Source organism: Cnephaeus nilssonii (assembly GCF_951640355.1).
Source record: "Cnephaeus nilssonii genome assembly, chromosome: 19".
Classification (NCBI taxonomy): Eukaryota; Metazoa; Chordata; class Mammalia; order Chiroptera; family Vespertilionidae; genus Cnephaeus; species Cnephaeus nilssonii.
The window spans coordinates 21,524,154-21,530,897 of record NC_137090.1 but is presented as its reverse complement, the minus strand read 5'-3'; positions in this window follow the sequence as shown (position 1 = coordinate 21,530,897).

The window sequence follows — 6,744 nt, the reverse complement described above, 5'->3', positions numbered from 1 at the left end:
CGGAGTGTGTAGAACTCACTCACTGTTAGTTTGTTTTCCTGACTCTGCCCGCCGTGTCCTTAAGCCCTTTCGAGCTGCAGTTTCGGCTTCACATGGCTTAACGTAGGTAAAAGAAGTGTTAAAGTTGTCCCCACTATTCTTTTGACCGGAATAGACTGTACTCTTCTCCCATCTCTGCCTATGCCCTCCCTGCACCAAAGTTCTAGAATCCTAGGATTTGTAGGAGAATTTAAAAAGTAATCTAGCTGAAACCGGTTTGGCTCAGTGGATAGAGCCTGTGGACTGAAGGGTCCCAGGTTCAATTCCAGTACCTTGGTTGCGGGCACATCCCCAAGTGGGGGGGTGTGCAAGAGGCAGCTGATCGATGTTTCTAACTCTCTGTCCCTCTCTCTTCCTCTCTGTAAAAAATCAATAAAATATATTTTTTAAAAATAAATAAATAAAAATAAAAAGTAATCTAATCCCGAGCCTTCCTTCGCTCTCGACCTCACACACAGTCAGAAGTTAAACCTCTCATTTCGGGGTTCCTAAGTTAGGGTCTATGGATCCTTAGAGCGCGATGGAGATTCAGGAATTCTCTGGAATCTGCAGAAATTGCGAGTTTCTTGGCATGTCTTCTGGAAAGAGGGTCCAAAACTTTCAACAACTTCTCAGAGAACACTGGTCACCCAGAAAAGATTAAGAACCACTACTCTGTATTTCTCATACTATCTCTAGTGCCTGGTTCAATCGTACTGAATTGAATAGAATTCAATTGAATAGAATTTAGCACCTTCTATTTACAAAACATTGTTCTAGGAGTTGTAAACAAAAATATTTGACAGACAGTACTTTATAGTTACCAAGGCTTTGACGGAGAGATGATCTCTTTAAAAATAAGGTCTGTGCTCCGGCCGGGTTGCTCGATGGTTAGAGTGCCCACACACCAGAGGGTCGCGGGTTGGATTCAGTTCCAGGACACATACCTGGGTTGGGGCTTCCACCCCCAGGGCGAGTATGGGAGGCAACCAGTCAATGTGTCTCTCTCACATGGATGTTTCTCTCTCTCCCTCCCTCCCTCCCTTCCACTCTTTGAAAATCAATGGGGGGAAAATATCCTTGGGTCTTAACAACAACACTAATAATAATTAATAATAATAATAATAATAATAATAATAATAATAATCTGCTTTCAACATGAAAAAATCAGCAAAGGAAGAAAAGAACTAATGTGTTGCAGTGTTTCTCAGACTTTTTTACACCTGTCCCACAGTAATACATTTCACATCGTGCCTCAAAACACACATATGCATATGTACCCACATTTAAATGGAAACAGGTATCTTATGAAATAATACACATACTACATGTAATGTATTCCACTCTACTTTAAATTGCTGGTCACTACATACAAATTGATTTCACAACTGTACAATATTGTTATTTTTAGGCTGATATTTATTAAGGAGTTATTTATTGAACACTTGCTAGGCACTAGTGCTTTATCTCTATTATCAGATTTAATTCTCTGAGGTAGATAATATTCTCCATTTTAAAATTGTGGAAATTGAGAGAGGTTACACAATTTAATCTCCCTGGATAGTTATTTCACAGGAAGAGTAATCCAAACACTGATTTTGGGGAACAATAGAAGAGCAGGTGGATGTAAACTGATTTTTAAGATCTCTTTAAATCTAATTGTTTATGATCCTGAAATCATTAACGGAGAAACAACATGCAGATCCATCTTGATCAACAGAGAACAGCAAACCATGTCTAGCCTGAACAAGACAGCTAGAGTGTGATGGTGACAAGTGCTGACACTTAAGTTCCCTTTTTTCTTCTCTTCCAATTCTAATCTCAGTATCACCACCACCCAGAATTGCTCAAACCAGAAACCTGTAAGTCATCCTAGACTCCAGCCTCTCCCCCAAATATCCACTTAGTCAGCAAGTCTTTCAAATCTACATTGTAATGTTTGCCAATCAAATCATTTTGACAATCACACAGAAACACAGACACCCTAGTGAAAAAGACTTACTCCTGAACTTTTGAGTTTTAGAGCTGCTTTCTCTGAGGTTGATTACCTAACTATACTACAATCTTACCTAATAAAAGAGAAACATGCAAATTAACCATCACTCAGTTATGCCTACAGCCAATCAGAGTGAGTATGCAAATTAACCCAGCAAAGATGGAGGTTAATTTGCATATGCAGGCGTGGAGCGCCGGAAGGGGCGTGATGCCTGCTATGAGGGGATGAGGGGCGGAGGGAGCTACTGGAGCCATGCTCCACACAGAAGAGAGGACTTGCCGGCTCCCGGGCGGCTGGGAGTGAAGCCAGGGGAAGAAAGGCCTATTTTTGCACGAATATCGTGCAACGGGCCTCTAGTCAATTTATAAAGGTGTTGCAGCCCACATGTTCAGTTAGGCAGATTCAGAAACTTCTAGTATGGTAAATAATGCTACAAATTAGCCCAAACATTTAGTTGCCTATAAAACACAAAACTTTAGATTATCAGTGGAGATTCTTATATATTTGCTTCACCCTTTTGTGATTATAATTATAATCCCCTTTTAAGACCAATGTAGCACTGAGGTTCATTACAATTTCTGTTGACACAAAAATGTATTTCATCAATTCTGTGATTACTTTTTTCACATTTTAATATCTCTGAAATTGGGATGTCTTAAAGTCAAGTGTTAAATTGTACCTAGCAGCATTTTTATTTATTTTTATTTTTTTAAAATTTCTTTATTAAGGTATCACATATTTGTCCTCATCCCCCCATTCCCATCCCACACCCCTCCCCACACATGCCCCCACCCCCCTGTTGTCCTTAACCGCTGGTTAGTCTCATATGCTTGCACACAAGTCCTTTGGTTGATCTCTCCCCTTACCCCCACCCTCCCCTACCCTCCCTCTGAGGCCTGACAGTCTGATCCATGCCTCCTTGTTTCTGGGCCTGTTCTTGTTCATCAGTCTATATTGTTCATTATTTCCCCTAGATGGGTGAGATAATGTGCTATTAGAAATACACTTTTAAGAACCGAAAATGAGACAAGCAATAATGGTTATGATGACAGGCAAATGAATTAGTCTGTAGTGAGTTTCTTTCTGGGCCAACAGTTCTTTTGAGACCCAATTTCAATGTCTAACAGTTCCTTATGTGTACATGTCAGCATTGAGATTTCAGTTCTGGATGGTGGACAAATGGTGGTAATGCAGGTCCGACTCTCTCTGGTTTGGTCCTGGGCAACTTGCAGTGATGCACAGCTCTTAGCAGCATTTTTAGTGACACATAAAAAATAATCATGTCTCACAAATGCTGGTGTCTTAGGTTTGATTAAACATGCGTAGTGTGGTTCCTATACTTTTAAGTTGAAAGAGAAGACTCCTTCCTGAATGAATGAAACCTCTGACTGGCTTGCTTTGACTTACTGTTTTCTACTTGAACTATTTTTTAATCAGACTGGGGGGAAAAGAAAAGAAGAAACAAAAAGACGTTACCTACTATGTTTCAGGAATACTGGGTGCTTTTATGTAGATTATTGCTGAGTAATTGAACTTCAAGAAATTAGAAGACGAAGGTATTTAAAGGAGGAACAATGTTCTTTGGAAATAGAATCACAGAATTTCAAACGTAAAAGGATCTCAGGAGACATGTAGCTCATTTCCTCAACAAGCCTCTTTTATCTTGCAAGATTTCTTCCATTGTTTCAAGAAATCACCCAACTACTTTATTAACCAATGTCACCCCAATAAATTCAATAAAAAGTAAAATAAAGAAATCACCTCAACCACTAAAACACTTCCCTGCTTGGAGAGTGTTGATTTTTTAAGGTGGCACTCAAAAGACAGAGTTTTTCATCATCTGACTTCTCTCTGGCCTGGAATATGGCCATATCCCACCATGGTGCCTACATTTTATTTATTTTCGGCTGCTTGTTTCCCAAATCCTTCATATTATTCACCGTTCCTTCCGTCTGGAATGCCTTTTATTCTCTTTATGTAGTAACTCCTATGCATCTGTTCTTTTTTTAAAAAAAATATTTTTATTGATTTCAGAGAGGGAGAGAGATAGAAACATCAATGATGAGAGAGAATCATTGACTGGCTGCCTCCTGCACGCCCCCTAGTGGGGATCGAGCCTGCAACCCGGCATGTGCCCTTGACCAGAATCAACCCCAGGATCCTTCAGTCCACAGACTGATGCTCTCTATCCACTGAGCCAAAACAGCTGTGGCTCCTATGTATCTTTTAAGTTGAAGTGTTCCCTTGCTAAGAAATCTTTCCCTGGCAAACTACCTGTCTCTTCATTAGATTCAAGTATCCTCCTTCAATGCTCCCAAGCCACCCTTTACTTTCCTTCCATCATAGTACTTCACATATCACACGGTAATTGTTAGAACATACATGACTGTCTCTCCCACCAGAAAGTAAGTACTTTTGAGGGCAAGAGCTATATTTTATTTCTTTGCCCTTAGCATAGTATGTCACTTAATATTGGTTCATTGAATTCATGATTTAAGCATAATATCAAATTCATGTTGGAGTCTTTTTGTTTTTGCTTATATGGAAACCACATCACTCAGGGATGTGGGAAACGGACTTATCTGATCCAGTTGTTAAAAGAGCAATATACCCTTTATACCTTGTTAATAAGCAAACCTGGACATTTTACTTAACATGCTTAAGAGAGAATGCTTCCTACTAAATGTCAGTGTTTCTCTAGAAACTGTAATATTTCGAAGGTTATTTATCCTAAATGGTTTGAGTAAAGTTCAAACTGCACTTCTAAAGTGGATGTTCTGCTTGTACATTCTTAAAAAACTACAATATACTCCAAATATTTTTAACAATTCTGATTGTAACAATTCTGTCTCATGCATATTTTGATAAAACCATTAAACAGAAAAAAAATGGTCAGAACATATTGTAGTTTTGATTCTAGAAGTGTGGTAAACGTATGTATACCTTGAGTAATAAGCTGATACTATTTCAAGTCACCTCAACAAATTAACAAATACATAGATCTATGTACATAATATGCTACTGGTATCAAGAGATCAAGAAAATTTCCAATATACTACCTTCCTTCTAAAACATTTAAAAATGTTCGCCATATCTCACTTTTACCTCTCAATCTGTAGTTCTTAAATCACATGGAGAAATCTGACAGGAAATTTGGTAAGAAAAGATTACAGGAGCCCGGCCAGCATGGTTCAGTGGTTGAGCATCGACCCATGAACCCGGAGGTTATGGTTCGATTCTCAGTCAGGGCACATACCTGGGTTGTGGGCTCGACCTCCCAGTGTGAGGAGTACAGGAGGCAGCCAATCAATGATTCTCTTTCATCATTGATGTTTCTATCTCTCTCCCTCTCCCTTCCTCTCTGAAATCAATAAATATGTTTTAAAAAAATTACAGGGAAAGGGATTAACTAGCATTTTGAGCTTTAAGTCTTGGGTTTTGCCAAGATGTAGCAGAATGGGTCATAATGTATTTGTGCCTAGCCAGTAGCTCAGTGGTTGAGCATGAGCCCATGAAGCAAGAGGTCAGTAATCCATTCCCAGTCAGGGTAAATGCCTGGGTTGCAGGCTTGATCCCCATGTGGGGTGTGCAGGAGGCAGCCGTTTAATATTTCTCTTCATTCCGCTAAAATCAATAAAAATATATTTTAAAAAAACTTTATTTGCTTAATGTAGGAAACATGTCTCTATCTAAGCAGGTTGAATTCTTAACAAGTATTGATATCTTATGCATAGGACAAACAAGCATTTGGTTTTGCTTTTAAAGGAAAAAACTCATTTCCTTCCTTTAGTAAGCTACTCAGTAAGATTTTTCAGAGCTTGGTATTCAATACTGAAAACTACAAACAGTACAGAAAGATTGCACCTAGTTGTACAAGTGAATACCACCCCCCCAAAAAAGCTTGATCTGCATAGTTATTTTTAGTAATACACTAACCAGTGGTCGGCAAACTCATTAGTCAACAGAGCCAAGTATCAACAGTACGATTGAAATTTCTTTTGAGAGCCAAATTTTTGAAACTTAAACTTCTTCTAACGCCACTTCTTCAAAATAGACTCGCCCAGGCCGTGGTATTTTGTGGAAGAGCCACACTCAAGGGGCCAAAGAGCCGCAGTTTGCCGACCACGGCACTATAGTAAAAAAAAAAAAAAAAAAAAAAGAGGTAATAGAAACTGTGAGACAGAAAATAATTAAAAGTTGTGACAACATAATATACACATCCTTTTAAACTCGTGCACGGGTAGGATCCCTAGGCCTGTCCGGCAATCAGGGCCGATCTGTGGAGCGACCAGCAGGGTGATCAGGGAGCCCCCACTGGCACCCACCCTCCTTGGCCGGCCTGGCACCACCTGCTCACTGCCCCCCCCCCCCTCACTGCACATCTCCTCCCTCTGCAGGGTGACTGGCAGGGCGATCAGAGGGCCCCTGCTGGCACCTATCTTGGAGGTGACCAGCGGGTCAATCGGGGGACAGCACCGCAAGGTCGCCAGCCAGCCCCGCCCCCCCATCACCCCGCTGCCACCGCACGTCTCCTCCCTCTGCGGTGCGACGGGGGGGGGGGGGGGGCCCCCGCTGGCACCCACCAAGGCTGGCCTGAGGCCTGCGGGCAGCTCCTGCATTGAGCATCTGCCCCCTGGTGGTCAGTGCGCATCATAGCGACCAGTTGTTCCACTGGTTGTTTGGTCGATTTGCGTATTAGGCTTTAATTATATATGGCTAGAGGCCCGGTG